Source organism: Eurosta solidaginis, chromosome 5 (genome assembly GCF_040869045.1).
Source record: "Eurosta solidaginis isolate ZX-2024a chromosome 5, ASM4086904v1, whole genome shotgun sequence".
In the NCBI taxonomy this organism is placed as follows: domain Eukaryota; kingdom Metazoa; phylum Arthropoda; class Insecta; order Diptera; family Tephritidae; genus Eurosta; species Eurosta solidaginis.
The window spans coordinates 167359807-167379283 of record NC_090323.1 but is presented as its reverse complement, the minus strand read 5'-3'; the positions used below and the strand labels follow the sequence as shown (position 1 = coordinate 167379283).

Here is a 19477-nt window from a genome sequence, read left to right as displayed (position 1 = left end):
CGTCAATAGACCAATACAATTACCATGTTTCTCCCTTTTTTCGTATTTGGTATATAATTATGGCATTTTTTTCATTTATCGTAATTTTCGATATCGCAAAAGTGGGCATGGTCATAGTCGGATATCGGCCATTTTTTGCACCAATACAAAGTGAGTTCAGGTAAGTACGTGAACTGAGTTTAGTAAATATATATCGATTTGTTCCCAAGTTATGGTGTTAACGGCCAAGCGGAAGGACAAACGGTAGACTGTGTATAAAAACTGGGCGTGCCTTCAACCGATTTCGCCCTTTTTCATAAAAAACAATTACCGCCCTAGAATCTAAGCTTCTATCAAATATCACAAGGATTGGCAAATTGTTGTTCGACTTATGGCATTAAAAGTATCCTAGACAAATCAAATGAAAAAGGGCGGAGCCACGCCCATTTTGAAATTTTGTTTTATTTTTGTATTTTCTTGCATCATATTATTACTGGAGTTGAATGTTGACATAATTTACTTATATACTGTAAAGATATTAACTTTTCTTTTAAAATTTGACTTAAAGAAAATTTTTTTTTAAAAAGTGGGCGTTTTCGTTTTCCGATTTTGCTAATTTTTATTAAGCATACATATAGTAATAAGGGTAACATTCCTGCCAAATTTCATCATGATATCTTCAACGACTGCCAAATTACAGCTTGCAAAACTTCTAAATTACCTTATTTTAAAAGTGTGCGGTGCCACGCCCATTTTCCAAAGTTTTACTTATTTTCAATTCTGCGTCATAAGTTCAACCCACCTACCAAGTTTCATCGCTTTATCCGTCTTCGGTAATGAATTACAGCACTTTTTAGAGTTTTCGAAATTTTCGATATCGAAAAAGTGGGCGTAGTTATAGTCCGATAATGTTCATTTTAAATAGCAATCTTAAATGAGCGCCCAGGAACCTACATACCAAATTTCAGCAAGATACCTCAAAATTTACTCAAGTTATCGTGTTAACGGGCAGACGGGCGACGGACGGACGGACATGGCTCAATCGAATTTTTTCCGATACTGATGATTTTGATATATGGAAGTCTATATCTATCTCGATTCCTTTATACCTGTATAACCAACCGTTATCCAATCAAAGTTAATATACTCTGTGAGCTCTGCTCAACTGAGTATAAAAATTAAACAAAAGTGGGGCTAGGACACCACCCCGAGGCACCCCTTGTTTAATTCTTCTTGGCTTTGATATTTCGTTTCTGAATTGCACCGATGCCTGCCGACCACCCAGATAATTTTCGGTCCACCTTTTAAGACATGGGGGAAGGCTAGACCCTTCCAATTCTTGCAGTAACATGCCATGGTTGACCGTATCAAAAGCTTTTGATAGGTCTAGCGCTACGAGTACTGTTCTATGGTGGGGCTTCTGATTTAAACCACAATTTATCTGGGTGCCAATGGCATTCAGCGCGGTGGTGGTGCCATGGAGTTTTCTAAAGCCATGCTGATGACAGGTTAGCTGCAAACTTGCTTTGAAGTGGGGGAGCAAAGTGGATTCAAGCGTGTTGCCTACTGGCGATAGGAGAGATATCGGGTGATATGACTCTCCTGTGTTAGCTAGTCTCCCAGGCTTAATTAGCAGTACCACCTTGGCCATTTTCGGGTATAACAAAGGTGGAAAGAGACAGGTTGAAGACATGTGCTAAATATTTGAAACCCTCTTTCCCTAGGCTTTTAAGCATTGTCATGGCTATACCGTCTGGGCCCACTGTTTTGGATGGTTTAGCATGACCGATGGCATCCTCAACCTCTTTGGCGGTGATGGTAATTGGTGACGCGCTGAACTTATGTTTACGTGCGTGTCTGTTGGCCCTCCGTCTATTTTTGTCGACCGTAGAATGCATTATGTATTGTCGGCAGAAAGCGCTCGCGCATTTTTGCGCATCCGACAACACTTTGTCACCAAAGGCGATGGAAACTTTGTCATTGTGCCTAGAGGGATTCGATAGGGACTTTACAGTGGACCAAAGTTTACCTACACCGGTAGAGAGGTTACAACCGCTTAGGTGCTCCTCCCTTTTCGGCCGCTTGTATTCATCCACAAGCAATCTGATGCGTTGGTTTATATCCCTTATTTGGGGGTCGTCGGGATCGAGCTGTCTTATGAGGTCACGTTCTCTCGCTAAACTTGCGGCCTCCGCCGGGAAGTGGGGCCGAATTTCGGGAATTCTACCGGCGAGAATGAAACGAGCCGAGGCGGATTCAATGACCTTGCGGAAAGCACGCTCCCCTTGGCGGGCGTCAGTTGGGATAGGGAGGACAGCAAAGTGGCTGTCTGTAAAGGATTTGTTTTCGTCCTACTTTCCTTTATTAAAGTTAATGAAAGTGCGTTTTTCTGCTACGATGAAGTCGGCGGAACGCTCGAGAGAAATAAGTATAGGCAGGTGGTCGGATGCCAATGTTACCATCGGCAGAGAGTTGACGCAATTTACGAGTTCTGCGCTCACGATTGAAATATCCGGCGAACTGTGACAGCTTCCTACCATACGTGTGGGGGCGTCTCCGTTTATATTGCAGAACGTCGTTTCTTCTATTTGATCCACTAACATCTCACCCCTACTGTCCACCCGCAAGTTTGAATGCCATAGATCGTGATGGGCATTGAAATCGCCCAAGATAATGCGATTTTTTCCAGTGAGCACGCCGCTGATATCAGGGCTGTATCCAATGGGGAAACAGGCGACAGGAGGGATGTAGATGCTGATGAATTCTAAATTTGCATCGCCTGACCGGACAGATAATCCTTGACGTTCTAAGACACTGTTCCTGCGGTCGATGTCGGGATCAAATATATGATATTGCACAGTGTGGTCTATGATAAACGCGAGGCCGCCACCATTTCCGCTCTCGCGATCTTTTCTGTGGACATTATGCCCACAACAGATCTGCAATGCAGATCTTTCCTTGAGTTTAGTCTCTTGAATCGCAGCAATGCGTATGTTCTGCCGCTTCATGAGGTCGACTATCTCCGTGATCTTCCCAGTTAATCCATTACAGTTTAACTGCAGAATTCTGAAGTGCATAGGGGGAGGCGTTGTCACTCTGGGAGTAAATGACGGGTGACTACGTCTGGGTTGTGGAAGGCCAGAACGCGATTGCTGTTGAGGCCCTGGGACTAGACGTCCTTGGGTAAGCATTGGAATACCCGGTGTATTTGGGTATGCGGCCTGGCAACATGACGCAATGAAACTCGTCGGGAGGTTGCCGTCGCGGAGACCAGAACATCTAGGAAAGTGGCACCGTCCATGGCAGGAGCTGCATTAGGCGGATGTCGCAAACGTATATATTCTGTGCTGGCTAACGGTGCAAAGAGAGGTAGGGACTAAGAGTCTGTTTCCCTGACCTACACAATTACTCCCGGAAAAGAGGGGGGAAGAAGACGGAGGTTGTAGGTATGAGTGGGAGCAGCCGTGTGAGTTGGTGGCGCCGTGGGGCGCGTGGAACAGCGGGTACTTTTTGTGGCTTGCTGAGCAGCGGGGCTGCTGGAAGGTAGCGGGAGGGGGGAGGCGGGACACAGCAAGGAGCCACAAAAGATTTATATAAGTTGTGTGGACGTCTGGTTTTGGGGTCTAGCCCAGAACAACCTGTCCGATGCAACCATCCCTTACACGAGACACACTGACAAGAATATGACCGTCCTAAAAAGATTCTTTTCCAGCAGATGCAGCAAAACCATTTCTCAGGACCGGGGTCTGGAGACGGAGCCGGATTCTGTTCGATACCTTCCCTGAGCGAGAGAATATGGAGCAGTCCCACTGCTGGGAGGATGGCAATTTATATGAGGGACGCAACAAATTAAATAGGGTTACACTGAAATGGCAGTCCTTGGACGGGAAAAATCCCGAGTCGCTCCGGTACATAGGTCCGACGGCCTTGGGAAGCGTCGTCGTTTAATCAGTTTCAATTTTAAAATAAAATGAAAGAAATAAAAATAAAAATAAAATAAAAAATACATAAAAAAAATTAAGTAAAATAAAATAAAATGAAATAAAATAAAATAAAATAAAATAAAATAAAATAAAATAAAATAAATTAAAATAAAATAAAATAAAAGAAAACAAAAGAAAACAAAATAAAATAAAATAAAATAAAATAAAATAAAATAAAACAAAACAAAAGAAAACAAAATAAAATAAAATAAAATGAATAAAAAAAACTGAAATAAAATAAAGTAAGATAAAATAAAACATTGGAAAAATAAAATAAAATAAAATAAAATAAAATAAAATAAAATAAAATAAAATAAAATAAAATGAAACAGAATAAAATAAAAAGAAACTAAGCAAAATAGAATAGAATAATTTTATTTAAATTCAAATATTCTATAATAAAATAAAAAAGTACAAAAAATAGGTATATTTTACAACAAGAGTATTTGGTAAATTGATTGCCTTCGAAAGGAGCATGAATGATCAGGTTTTGGAGGAAAACTGAAAGTATTACTTTCAAAAGATTTGAAGACAACTTTAGCCTAAATCCCGACGAGGTATACAAAATAAAGTAGTATAATATTTTAACTACGGTATGTTAATAAAAAAAAAGTTTTAAGATGGGCATGGCACCTATACTTCCATTTCGGCTGCTGGAGCTATATTCTCAACAGTCATGTTGAAAAATTACCACTTTAAAGAGCCTCTTGTATGCCATCACATTTCGAATCTTTCGAGTAAGTTTTTCTCAACCTTGATGGGCATATAGCAATTTGTCGCTCCCATTTCACATTGCACTGAAGGTTAGACTAGGTTGAGGGACTCCCTCTCATGACTTCGTCTGCATGTGCCGTAAGTTTGACTGATCCTCCGTCGAACCGGATTAGCAATTGGTTGATAACCAGCGTCTACAATATTGGTGATAAAGCCCTACATTGTGGTGTTTCTCTTTTTTATCGAGTTCCCCAAAACTCGAAAGCAAAGTTTCCAAGTTCGGATGTTTTTTTTTTTAATTGTCAAGATCCTTCTACCACCTTGTAAAGTTTTTTTCTTATCATGTTATCAGGTTCCGACGTACGTTCCAGCCTTCAGGACTTCAGCTCTCCGAGAATGTGTTTATAATATAAAGGATGTAAAAATAAACTCAAAGTAGCAAAAGGACATTAGATAAAAGAAAAATTATGCAGGCCAAAAAAAAAAATTGCTGAAAGTGGGCAATGGCAAGTGCCAAAAATAACTAACACACTTGTACATGATTACATATACACGTACAGATAACGATGGAACCATAGTAATTGTGAATAGAAAAGAGTCTTTAGTTAAAACAAAAAGGAAACAAACGCGACATACAAGGCAGAGTGAATATACATTAAAAATGTGACACCAAAAATACCACGAAATGTCTAGAAACATACTAAAAAATAAATTATAATTATAATAATAACAAGAAAACAAACAAGGGTAAATATTTGGGTACGTTTATGTATGCGCTTACTCACACCACTCAATAAAACTTAAGAGCAACAATGATTATCATAGCAATATAAAGTGGTTTTGGTAATCACCAGAGAGAGATATGGTAACAGCAACAACAAATGTTAGCAAACAAGGCTGTACTCGAGCGTAACGAGATCTTTATTTTCAAGGGAATTCTTTTTATGCTTGGGCAAAAAATTCTAATGAAAATCTAACGACTCAAGCAAAATAAATAAATAGAAAAATAAAATAAACTCACACGTACATACATACATACATAACAATCCACTCAATATTAAATTGTATACATTTATGGAGTGTGTCCTTGAATGAAACGTGCGAAACGCCTCAAACACCTGCCAGCAATCAAACTCATTTGTAAGACAATGCTAGGCCACAAAATGACAGTAAGAGGCACGAAACAGAGATGGGGTGAGTTAAGTAAAATAAAAATGTACCAAAGACGCGAAAAAAAGCAAATATTGAAGCAAGAGAATAAGAAAGACAAAGCGTTTTAGCAAACGAAACGTTAAAAGGCAGTAAAAGTTAAAATGAAAAGCACATTGCGATAACAATTTACGTACAATTTTCTACATGCGATGAGGTTTAAGTAAGATTAGAAGCATATGACACATTGAGACATACTACATGTACAGTAGGGTGTCTGTTGTAAGCTTGGTAATATTTTGTGGTCAGGTTGAGGTTGGCCAGGTTGTGTAGTTAGGTTGAGCTGGTCGGCCCGTTTGGAACTTAAATAGACTGAATGAGTCCCTTATGTTACCAGAAGTTTGTTTAGCGACCAAACTGAAAAATACTAAGAACAACCGGGGCCTATGGCCTAACTATATCCGTGCTCATGGCAAATACTAGAACATTCTAGGACCTGTGCTACTTGCTGCTTCTGGTGTGTATCACTTATAATATTTGGGCATGGGCAAAAAACGTGCTTGGTCGTTTCTTTCTACATTTATTTTCTTTCAATTCAGAACAAATTGTTTGTTTACATTTTTCTCGTTCTTGTTTGTTCGGAACTGGACGATGAATTCAGATTGAGGGCTATATATTCTCATGTAAATTTAAAAACTTTCATAAAATTTTTTTGTTTATCGGGCAGATAGGTTTTAAAGTTAACTGAGAAAACGGTCTTAAATATTTTTTTTTTATTTACACATTTCCGCATAGTTTTTGATTAAGTCGTTCACTATCATCTCGCAGTTAGGGCTTTTGTTTTTGCCTTAAAAAGAAGTAATGACCGTTTCAAAAGAATCCCACGCTACTGCCTCCACTGGCGACAACAGTTCTTTGAAATGGTCATTGGTCATCATTTTCCTTATTTGCGGTCCCACAAAAATCACTTCCTTTATTTTTGCTTCTGAAATCTCTGGAAAGGTTGTCTTCAAATAATGAAAAGCTTCGCTTTCTTTGTCCAAAGCCTTGACAACGTTTTTGGTAAGGCCGAGCTTGATGTGGAGCGGAGGTAGAATTATTTTTTTCTTCTTTATAAGTGGGGAGTATTTTATGTTATCCACCCCAACTTGAAACTCGATTCGCTGTGGCCAACCCTTTATGATGTAATGATCTTGACGAGCTCGGCTGTCCCATTTGCATAGAGAGAAACAGTATTTTGTGTATCCACTTTGTAGACCACAAAGCATTCCAACGATTTTAAGATCGGCACATATTTCCATTTCCGAACAAATCAATTCGACTCGATTTGTGATGCACACAGTATTCAGTGTCCATGGTTTTTCATAGTTTTTAGGCTGAATTCCAAAATACTTATAGTATGTAACTTTCAAAGGATTTGAAAACACACATCACATCCTTTTAACGATAAATTGACCGCAGATGAAACTGAACATATCTGGATCATTTGTACACTCAAACTCTCGCGCCTTTTATTCATATTATATTTTTGAGTAAACTGGTTATAAACTACAATTATAAACTGAACAGCATCCGGTGAGCCTTGCAGATATTTTGAAGGAACAAGGCGCATGTACTATTATTTATACTTAGATCAAGTCAAAATTCAAGCCTACCTAGAAAAAAAGGTTTCCTAGTTCTACAAAGAAAACACTACCTGCCTTAAAAATATGATCTTGCTTGAAATGTACCTGGGTTTGAGAAAACGACACTAACAGTTTTTTGTATCTAATAACCTTTCGAAAATCTACCTGCTAACTAACTGATATACGAATACTAACACATATGTACCAGTAGGGTACTTAAGTATTAAATGGATATATTTACTTGAATGCTTATAACTTTTGTATTAGTCCATCGATTTTGTTGAATGTAAGCTTATTTTTTTTTTTTTTTGTAATAAAACCTAGCTTAGAGAGAAAAAAATCTGCAAAAAAATAAAAAGTTTTCGAGATCCTTCCTCGCAAAGTACAATTTTTTTTATATTTTTACAAAAAAAATTGAAAAAATCCATAATGATTGCTCGTTATCTTTGAATTTTCCCGGCCTAGCAGAAAGTGTTGAATGCACAATTTATAGCAAATTTAATTGCCTTTTAATAGCTTTGGAATTACTCAATTCGTTCTTGAGATATATATGATTAACTGGACCCATTTTTTTTTTTTTTTGGAAAAACGGTTATTCGTAAATATCTCAAAAACATTACCATAGAATTAAAAATAACCTTGATTTTCGGAATCAGGGGGTGATTTTACATAGGAATTTCATAACGGCATCTCTGGTGCATTTTGGCTGTAAACCAGTGTAATTAAGGTTTTTTTCATGACCTACCGAACAAATTTTCATTTGATTGTAAAATTTTCATGTCCTTGTCCGACCCAAAAAATATTTTTTTTTTTTCAAAAAACTGTTGTCGCCAACGTTTTTAGCGGACATTAGCGGAAATTATTTTTTTGGGTATGCTAGTGGAACTTTTTTCTTGAGCCCAAATCCTATCGAAAAATCGATGGCGCGATATCGGTTAACTTTCGTCCATACAAATTGACCCACCCTAATGTACCTACAGTCCTTTCTTTGAAATGGTAAATGTGACTTCGTTAGTCTAAGGCTGTAAGACCTACATATGATCTTCGATACAGCACCTAGCTCGAATCTACGCCTTCCCCACTTATTTTATAATTTGCAATTTTCGCCTTCTGTTAATCTCCACTAATCCTATTGGGACATCTAAGAAGCAAGCTTCGAGAGATGCGCCCTTTTGAGCAGGCTCATTCGCTTTTTCTTTCCCCTCTATTTGCATATGTACTGGCGCCCAATTTAGATATATACTTTTCCTACCCTTATTCTTTTCAGAGATCGCCTGGGAATAAAGTAGTCTATTCGTCCAGTAATTGGTGGCGTTATACTGATTTGGCAATGTGGTCTGCGCTCAACCTGCCTCGAGGAACTGATCTTTGTTGCAGTGGTTAACGCTATATTCTTCGCCACCAGGTCTTCAGATGGAATAACAAAAATGAAATACATGCAGCCGTCGGCGTTGTTTTCACGGCTGACGTAATGCTAATCATTAAATCTTCTCCAAATTTTTGAGATAGGTCTTTGCATTTGGCTGTCCACCTAACAAAGAACTAGAACTTACGATTTCTAGAAAGATTCGCGAATGACTCGTAAGGTTCGTAAGGCTCGCGAGCTTCTCGACATTCTATTTAATCGATTCTTCGGCTGTTTTATATAGAGCTTATGATTTCTTCTCGGGCACATGCGGAAATTTCCACAAAACCTCAACTAAAAACACCGAAATGTATAGAATACTGCTAATGCAGCAACTGAATTGAAAGTCGAGAAGCTCGCGAGTATTGCAAGTATTTCGAGATTCGAGAATCTCGCGAGAAGCCTTGTTCTTGATTTCTGGTTAAAAAAATAAAATATTTTGAACAAAATTATATGTATACTAAAATGTCATTGGAAAGCAATATAATCAGCAAAAAATTTACTAGTAAAAAAACCAAGTGAATAAATACTGCCCATACAGCAATTAAGTTTATGTCGAGAAGGTCGCGAAATTTGCGAGTACTTCGAGACACGACAATCTCGCGAGAATTCGAGTTTTCGATTTTTAGGGTTTCGAAAATCTCGCTTATGTTCGAGAAGAAATCGTAAGCTCTACAAAGAACTACAGGAAAGGCCTTACAATTGCTGTAAATACCCAATGAGGGAGGGAGGGATAGGCCTCACGTACACTCCAGCATTCTTTAAAATACATTAAAAGCAGTCGAGGCATACCCTCCTGCACATTGAACTTTCACGACAACTTACTGTCTTAAAGATTGCTACTGAGTCACTTCTCCTAGCTTAGTCCTGGTCCAATGTGGGACGTTGTACCTCTTGGTAAGAAAACGTGTTGATTTTTTTGGAACGAATTTCCGTCGTTCTTTCTCAAATCTGGATTGCAAAGAAACCTGAAATGACACTGAAGACGACACAGCTCCGAAACCGGCTTGTCTTCAAACACTGGCGTTCCATGGCCACACACAACCCCCATTTTGAAGTACACCTTCTGCAATTTGACATGCAGTCGATATATTTATTTATGGCTGGATGTACTGCAGTTCATGATCGCCCATTTAAACGCGTTGTTGAGAGCCTCGTTAGTTATGTTATAGTTTTTCATCCATATTGCATTTTATACATAAATCTGTCAGCCTCTTAAAGATTTTAAAATGATGGTAAGTTAATGGGTCTGCAGTTTTTGGGATAAGCAGCAGGCTTTACGTTTAAACCAAATTTTTAGTTTAGGAAATAAATGAATGAATTGGTTCGGTAAGCCGTTCTGAAATTTGTACCAACAATCCAAGAGAACACCCTAATACACAAAGAGGGAGGGAAGGTGTCAAGGCTAAAGCATTAGTGAAAAACCTTGATGAAGCTTTCAAAGTATTGAGATACCACTTCAGTATATTTGTCTCTGGGGACAAACTCGCAGCACTAAGGTGCTAATGTTCCAGTATTTTGAGTTATTTGATAGATTTGTGGTTTTAAACGTGACAAAAATGAATTCATATAAATATAAGTGAGATAGCTTGTTGTTGTTACATCAGCGAAAATATTCTTTTGAAGTTTATTCAAATTACCATTTGAAGTGGTATATGATGCCTAAAGGGAGGGTTGGTTGAAGTGGATCTTCTTCAGGAGAAGAAAATAAGACAAGCAGGTTTAGGGAAGGAGTTTGAAATTATTGCTAATATTGAGCCAAATTTTTTGCGATCCCTGTATTGAATAACAAATTAGGGTTCTATAATTTTCTTGAAGCTTATTCAAAATAAAACATATCGACGACAAATGGGAAGAAATAAAAGCTAGGACAACGAAATAAAAGAAGGACAGAAAAAGAAAAACGAGCTGTGTTATAACAATGTCGGTCATTATGTAGATGGGATGGACGAAATATATTCAAAGTTTTATCGATCGGCTTTCGAAAAGTTATCAGTTTTATATCGAAGTGTTACCAATTTTTAATCGGCATGCTATTGAGTTGTTTCAGAATGGTTATTGCTTTATTTTCGAAAAACTATAGATTTCTTAAAGAAAATTTATCGAAAAGTTGAAGTTTGACGGCGTGTTGTTCCGAATATTTTCCTATTATTTATCGAAAAATTAGGGATATGCTATCAAAAAGTTATCAATTTGTTAACGAAAAGTTATCAGTTTCTTATCGCAGTGTTGTCAATTTTTTATCGGAGTATAATCGATTTGTTACCGAAAGGCTATCGGTTTTTTATCAAACGGATGTCAGTTTGTTATCGAAACCGTTACAAGTTCATTATCAACGACATATCGGTTCGTTATGAAAAGACACTGATTAAGGTGAGTTTAGATTGAAGCAGCTTCCCACATACATAGGTTGGTGATATAAATATAGCGCCGAATAATTGCAAATGAGGTGAACCACCGTTTCCTCTTCTTCATCCTGCTAACAACTCCTGCAGCTCCGACGATAAGGCACTACTAACTTTTCTGCATGCCTATGTACCTATAAGGCGGTGTCCTATAAGCTTTTACATTTTATACCTACTTAGAGTATAATTGTAGCGAGATATCTGTGGATCGCATTCGGCCAGGTTCCCTTAGATGTCTGACACTATGGTGTTAGGAGCCATCTTTCGTCGGCTTGGTGGTTGATGTGTTCCTTTAGCATTAGCTTGCATGTGGAAAGGGGCATACCTAAGCTTTCTTGGGCAGGAAGTGCCTAGTGAGTCTGTCTGCAATGCAGCTTCGCTCGACATCTCGTGTCCAGGACTCATGTGAGCTTTACACGGTTCTGTTGGGCCATATCTTGAAGAGATCGGTGACAGTTTAGTATTAGTTCAGAATTGAACGGCCAAGAGCCAATGGATTTGATTGCCACGTGACGGTCGTTTCGTTGAAAATAAAAACCTCTTTGCCGATGTTTGGTGTTACTATCTAAACTAAAGCTTCCTTGATGGCTGATACTTTTGTCTACAAGACCCTTTAGTGATCAGACAGTCTGAAAGAGACTTACAAACCAGGGATCCTTGAACAAACTACACTACCCACTCTTCCGTTTGGCTTAGAACTGTCGGTTTATATGAATATGCTGCCATTACAGCAAGGCATCTATCCAGCCCAGCCAAATCATTTCTGCTGAGAATGCTTACTAGAAAGGTGCTTTTCGCAACTGCTCTGATCACACAGGGACTTGTGCCAGGAGGAAGAAAACTGTATTGTTTTAGTATGCTAGAGCGTCCTATGGTATTAGTGTTCCAAATGGACAACTCTTTTAGATGCAGGGCTGACGTTGACGCTGCCCGGTAACAGCCTGGCCTTATAGTAGGACGTTAAGGATAATCAAAGACCATAAAATAATAACTTCTCGTCCTCGATTCTTCGCAATAAGCCGCTTAAAATTTATTCTTAAATAGCTCGAAATTATTATTTTTTTTCTGGAAAAATTATCTTTGTCGTAGTTTATTCAAACCCTGGGCGAGCTTCAGTTAATTTAAAAATATTCTCTCACTATTTTTATACTCAGTTGGGCAAAGCTCACAGAGTATACTAACTTTGATTGGATAACGGTTGGTTGTACAGGTATAAAGGAATCGAGATAGATATAGACTTCCATATATCAAAATATGAAGAACACGCCCACTTTTTAAAAAAAAATTTTTTTAAACTCAAATTTTAACAAAAAATTTAATATCTTTACTGTATATAAGTAAATTAAGTCAAACTTCAACTCCAGTAATGATATGATGCAACTAAATACAAAAATAAAAGAAAATTTCAAAATGGGCGTGGCTCCGCCCATTTTCATTTAGTTTGTCTAGAATACTTTTAATGCCATAAGTCGAACAAAAATTTACCAATCCTTCTCAAATTTGGTAAGGGCATAGATTCTATGACGGTAACTGTTTTCTGTGAAAATGGGCGAAATTGGTGGAAGCCAAGCCCAGTTTTTATACACAGTCCTCCGTCTGTCTTTCCGCTTGGCCGTTAACACAATAACTTGAGCAAAAACCGATATATCTTTACTAAACTTATCCCACGTACTTATCTGAACTGACTTTATCTTGGTATAAAAAAAAATGCCGAAAGCCGACCATAACCACGCCCACTTTATCGATATCGAAAATTACGAAAAATGAAAAAAATGCCATAATTCTATACCAAATACGAAAAAAGGGATGAAACATGGTAACTGTATTGGTTTATTGACGCAAAATATAACTTTGGAAAAAACTTTGTAAAATGGGTGTGACACCTACCATATTAAGTAGAAGAAAATGAAAAAGTTCTACAAGGCAAAATCAACAGCCCTTGGAATCTTGGCAGGAATACTGTTAGTGGTATTGCATATATAAATAAATTAGCAGTAGCCGACAGATGATTTTCTGGATCACCTGGTCCACATTTTGGTCGATATCGCGAGAACGCCTTCACATATGTATATGTACATCTAAAGGCCACTCGCTTTTAAACCCCTCACTAATACCTTTAATTTGATATCCATATCGTACAAACACATTCTAGGGTCACCCCTGGCCCACCCTAATGGCGATATCTCGAAAAGGCGTCCACCTATAGACCTAATGCCCACTCCCTCTTAAAATGCTCAGTAACACCTTTCGTTTGATACCCATATCGTACAAACATTCTAGAGTCACCCCTGGCCCACCCTAATGGCGATATCTCGAAAAGGCGTCCACCTATAGACCTAATGCCCACTCCCTTTTAAAATGCTCAGTAACACCTTTCGTTGGATACCCATATCGCACAAACATTCTAGAATCACCCCTGGCCCACCCTAATGGCGATATCTCGAAAAGGCGTCCACCTATAGACCTAATGCCCACTCCCTCTTAAAATGCTCAGTAACACCTTTCGTTTGATACCCATATCGTACAAACATTCTAGAGTCACCCCTGGCCCACCCTAATGGCGACATTTCGAAAAGGCGTCCACCTATAGACCTAATGCCCACTCCCTCGTAAAATGCTCAGTAACACCTTTCATTTGATTCCCATATCGTACAAACACATTCTAGAGACACCCCTGGTCCACCTTTATGGCGATATCTCGAAACGGCGTCCACCTATGGAACTAAGGATCACTCCTTTTCAAAATACTCATTAACATCTTTCATTTGATACCCATATCGTATAAACATATTCTAGAGTCACCCCTGGTCCACCTTTATGGCGATTTCTCTAAAAGGCGTTCACCTATAGAACTAAAGCCCATTCCCTTTTAAAATACTAATTACCACCTTTCATTTGATACCCATATCGTACAAACACATTCTAGAGTCACCCCTGGTCCACCTTAATGGCGATATCTCAAAAAGGCGTCAACCGATAGACCTAAGGCCCACTCCCTCTTAAAATGCTCAGTAACACCTTTCATTTGATACCCATATCGTACAAACAAATTCTAGAGTCAGCCCTGGTCCACCTTTATGGCGATATCCATAAATGGCGTCCATCCATAGAACTATGGCCTACTCTCTCTTAAAATACTCTTTAATACCTTCCATTTGATACACATGTCATACAACCACATTCCAGGGTTACCCTAGGTTCATTTTCCTACATGGTGATTTTCCTTATTTTGTCTCCATAGCTCTCAACTGAGTATGTAATGTTCGGTTACACCCGAACTTAGCCTTCCTTACTTGTTCTAGTAGAAATTTGCGCTAACGTACGACATTTACATATACATAGTCAAGCATGTGTTAAAAGTAATGTTAGAAAAATTAAAAATGTAAAACGTATGAAAGTATAGAAGACCCCACATTCGTCGTAAGTCTTCACCATTCATGTCAGCATCGTACAAACTAATAATTTTCCTTGAGAATAAGTCAGCTCTCCTTACCTTTGATTCACTTGTTTTTTCTTTTGCGTTCATATAATAAATGGTGAATGTGTAATTGTAAAAAGATTAGCAAATTGTGCACATTTCGCTTTTGGGAATAAATTAAGTTAATTGATTAAAGGTAAAAAATATTAATTCACAAAAGGATAGCAACCCAATTGAGACAATCAAAAGGATAATTTTTTTGCTAACTTTACAATTTTGTTCATAAAAAGGTTTGTTTTACAAACAGCCAGCATTAGAAGGGAGACTTATAAGGCGCGCGAATTAAAGGCAAAAAGTTAAACCTAAACATATTAATATCCAAAGAAAAGAATATAAAAAAGGTGTAAGTACCAAATGCTCGTCGATAAGTACCAAATACAATTCGATGAGCGTTTAACAAATTTACTGTGAAATTGAAAAAAAAAAACAACAACATAAAAGTGAGCATAAAAAAATAAATCTTGAAAATTTCTACGTTGATGTCGTTGGTGTTGAGTTCAAGGGTGCTGAAGGTGTCGCTGTCCCTTGAATTTGTTTTGTATTTATATTCAATAAAGCGATGGGTATGGGGTAAATTGTAATGCAAGCAAATTGCAGGGATGTATACGTATATAAATTTTTTTGAATATTCACCAAAATGACGGATGTAAACATCTGAGGACCTTCATTTCCTTTATCCCAGCCACTTAGGCTACCTATGAATCCATTGTGATGCCGTCAGTGGCAAGTAACCCAAACTGTAACAATATAATAAAAGAAAATAATTTTAGCTCACTTAATTTGCTTTGATGTTGACCATGAGGTAAAGGCTCTTAGCGCGGTCTAGCTTTTCACCATTTTTCTGTATTAAGGCATAGGAGCCAAATGATTTACGACACCAATAAAAGAGATCTCTAGTCCCAGATCCGGGGCGAAGATACCACCTTCCCGTCAAGCCTAGTGACATTGGTAAATTTGTTGGCGGCACTTTGAATAGAATGTTGCCTTCTTGCCCATTCTTATCGCGTAGGAATACACAATGGTAGAAAAAATGTTGGTAGGATTGCAATAATCACTGAGTACTGATATTGAAACTGCGGAATTGGCTTTCAAAATCGTAGAATGAACACTTTTTCTATTCTTCCAAATGCTGGTTTCCCTAATTCACAGGGTTGCGAATGTTCGCTAACAAATCCGGTGGTGGTAGATAGAGGATAGTGTTGAGTGGCTCCGTCTGAGTGGAGACAAGAGCGCGGCTATTGCAGAGCCCTGAAGTTGGGATTCAAGGGGTTGTGTAGCGCAATATATAGCTTCTCCAACCCAATTGTCAACCTCACCTTCGAGCGGCGAATCCCGTTTCACTAACAGACGAGGCTCTGGTGACCCCAAGCTCCTCATGGAACTTGGGGGTGGGGAGGGAGGGATGGCCTGAAGGTTCAATGTGGCCTATAAATCGTTCTCCAGATGGTCGGGCCAGCACCTTAATGGTGCTGTGTTACCGGGGCGTATCGGATCTGTATCCGACAAAGGACCATCACATCGATAACACTCCCCAAAGCCTTCGGGGAGTAACCTAATCGCTACAACAACAACAAGCCCTGAACTTCTATGGGAGAGTTATCGAATTGCTATAGAAAATTTGTCGACTATTTTAAGAAAAGTGATCGTCAATATGTTTTCGAAAAGTTAGAGATTTGTTATCGAAAAGTTATACATATTTAATGAGAAAAATATCGATTTGGTATCGAGAAGTAATCGTTTTTTAAAAACCTTAATAGGTATATTATCGAAAATGTATCAAATTATTATCAACAAAAAAGTTATTGATTACTTATCCAAAAGTTATAGATTTGTAATCTTAGTGTACCGAAATTCTATCGAAAAGTTATCGATTTGCTATCGATTATTTATCCAAATGTTATCGAATTTTTATCAAAAAGATATCGACGTACCATCGGAAATCTATCAATTTACTATCGAAATTTATCGTTTTATTATCTTTATAAATAAGTTTTGTTATCGGTGCGTTAACGATTTGTCATTGAACAACTTAATAAAAAAAATTTTTTTGATATCGAAAAGATATCGGTATTTTATAGAAGTTGTACCAATTTCTTTTTATGCTGCAGATAACTAAAAACGTCAATATATAATTCATAACACATCTGAAATCCGTTGACAACAAGCCGATGAAAAACTAAAAACAAGTCGCCGACAACAAATCGCTAACCTGGATATACATAATGGCTTTTGGTAAATAGTCGGTAAAAAAACAATAATTTCTCAGTGTCGGTTACTACCGATAAGAAACCAAAGCTCTTATTAAAGAGGCCTAAATTGTATATTTCTGGAAAGGTTGCCGCTATTGTGGCTTAACTTCAACCCCTGAGCGAGCTCAAGCTAACTTAAATATATAAGTTTTATACAAAAAAACCTGCATGTTTACTCATCGAATTGTATTTGGTACTCATCGACGAGTATTTGGTGCTCACGCCTTTTTTTATATTCTTTTATTTGGATATCAATATGTTCAAGTTTAACTTTTTGCCTTTAATTCGCGCGCCTTATATGTCTCTCTCTATGTTACTGCTAGCGCATACAATTGCGAGCACATGGTGTCAAGTCTCACAAACTAATGTCCCAAAGTTAATGATAGGTGATAGAGCGGAGTGATCACGCTCCCTTTATGTATGTATGTATGTATATTAGCATATGTGTTTCGAGTTACTTTTTTCAGCAACAGGTGCTCAAGAGCGACGGTACCAGAGCGACGGAGTGACCAGGTGAGTGCAAATACAAAACATGAAAACATATATGCGCTTATGTATGCACATAGATTAAGCTAGGCACTCCTAATTCTATTAATTTTGAATGATTAGCAGCGAGAGCAAAAAAATAGATGTATGTGCACGCATTGTAGCTGAAAAAAAATATTGTACAAACATACATAAACATAAGCTCACCAGAAAAGCGATCTCGTTGAGCGTATTTCCTTTTCTTCTTATACATTTTAGTTTTTTTTTTTCTCAAAACAAGTTTTTTTTATTATTATTTCCTAATTCCGCAATTTCATATGCATCTTGTGGCAGGTCAGTAATCCGTCGCATATAAAAAATTTGCAATTTCGAATTAGCGTTAGGCTAAGAGCAATTGTATCTTTTAGATTCGTTAGGTTTGCTTATGCAAACGAAAACATCAAGATGGGGCGATATTTGTAGGATAGTAAGAATGAAAGTTAAATTTTTTTGGGTTAGTTAGGTTATAATTAAACTATACAAAGGCTCTGTGAAAGAAGCCATAGTTTAAGACATATTTTAGTGGTAGCAGTTTTTTTTTGTTTTAAAACACTTTGTAAACTGAATTTGCCTTCAAGACTTATAATTAAGTAGACTAAAAGAAACACAATTAGATCGGATTATTATAGTTTAATCTTTTGCTGATTTCGAGTTTTATGGATTTTTTTATGAAATAGCTATTTGTGAATATCTATTCTGGAGTTTTAATCGTAGAGATAGGATTACTTATACTAGAATATACCTCGTTTTAAGACAATTGTTTGTAAATAAACACCTGAAGAATGTATCCTTGAACTACGTGATCTTCATTGAAATCAGGGCTGAGGTAAAAATAATTTTGGTGTGTGGTTTGCCTTTGGGCGCGCTACGGTGGGTGAAGTATAACGGAGGAGAAGTGGCTGAGTGACATATGAATACTTAGACGGACGTCAGGTTTGGGGGCGCAGTAAGGAAAGAGGCGTCAGCACAGCGCCCATGGTTCAGCGCAAGCTGCGCTGAAGAGGGTGGGAAGACTCCACCTGACAGGACAGGCCTTCAACCCTTTCTTCTCCTCCTACTTTCCTTAGAATTCTCCTATTTATTTCTTTTCAGCTAGGCATGAACCACTCTTATTTTTGTAAAGGTAACTGCAGGTAAGGAGGGTGTGCAAAACCCACCCCATTCGGCGAGCTAGCAGGGGCTTACAACCATGCCGCATGCTACCTCCGCCTTACCACCAAAAGCCAGTTACGTTACAATGGCGCCCAACGTGGGGCCCAGTCTTCTTCTGATATATGTCCCACATTTTGCTTTATTACTTTTAGCTTTGCCTTTCTAAATTCTCTAAGTATGAATCTGACTTTTCTGATCTTTTAAGTTCCCTACATAAATATCGCAGTAATCATTCCACTTACTTCTGATAATTTTCCTTTCACTAATGTTTGCTATTCCTTTACTTCTTCTATCCCTCACCATCCTTATTATTACCTTTCATTTCTTTCTCTTGACTTTTGACAGTGACCGTCCTGATGACAGCGCCGCTGAGACCCGTCTTGGCGACTAGTGTCCTCATGGCAAACTTAATGGAATTAGCAAGTTGTTCAGGTCAGGGTTCCTTAGTCTGATTTCAGCAGTTGAATTAAGTGGTACCTGACGTGGAATTTAGCTAGGAAAAGGAGTTTACGTGATAGAGGGAACTGGTCAAGCTACCCTACTGGCAATCCGGAATTACTGGTAGGTGAGGTTTGAAAACAAAGTTGCCACTACAGGAGCAAGGGAGTGCTGCATCCACACCTGAAATCAGTTAAGGGCGTGTAGTGTTATGCTCCCACGGACGACACTGAGACTGACGTAAGACAGAACGGAAGATACGGACACCATCAGCCTCCTTCGATGGCCTTCGCCGAACCTTCGCCAAGGCAACTCCGCACACCAAAGCAAATAACAAGTAACTGCATCTAGGAAATATTTGGATAGATTAGTTTT

The 19477-nt window shown here is 38.2% G+C and overlaps 1 protein-coding gene across 17 annotated transcripts in view; it reads right to left on the bottom strand.

Annotated features, from left to right (window-relative positions):
* The window catches only part of LOC137233656 (collagen alpha-1(XV) chain-like), a 1316768-nt gene that overhangs the window by 243156 nt on the left and 1054135 nt on the right, over positions 1-19477 (bottom strand). The window lies entirely within an intron of this gene.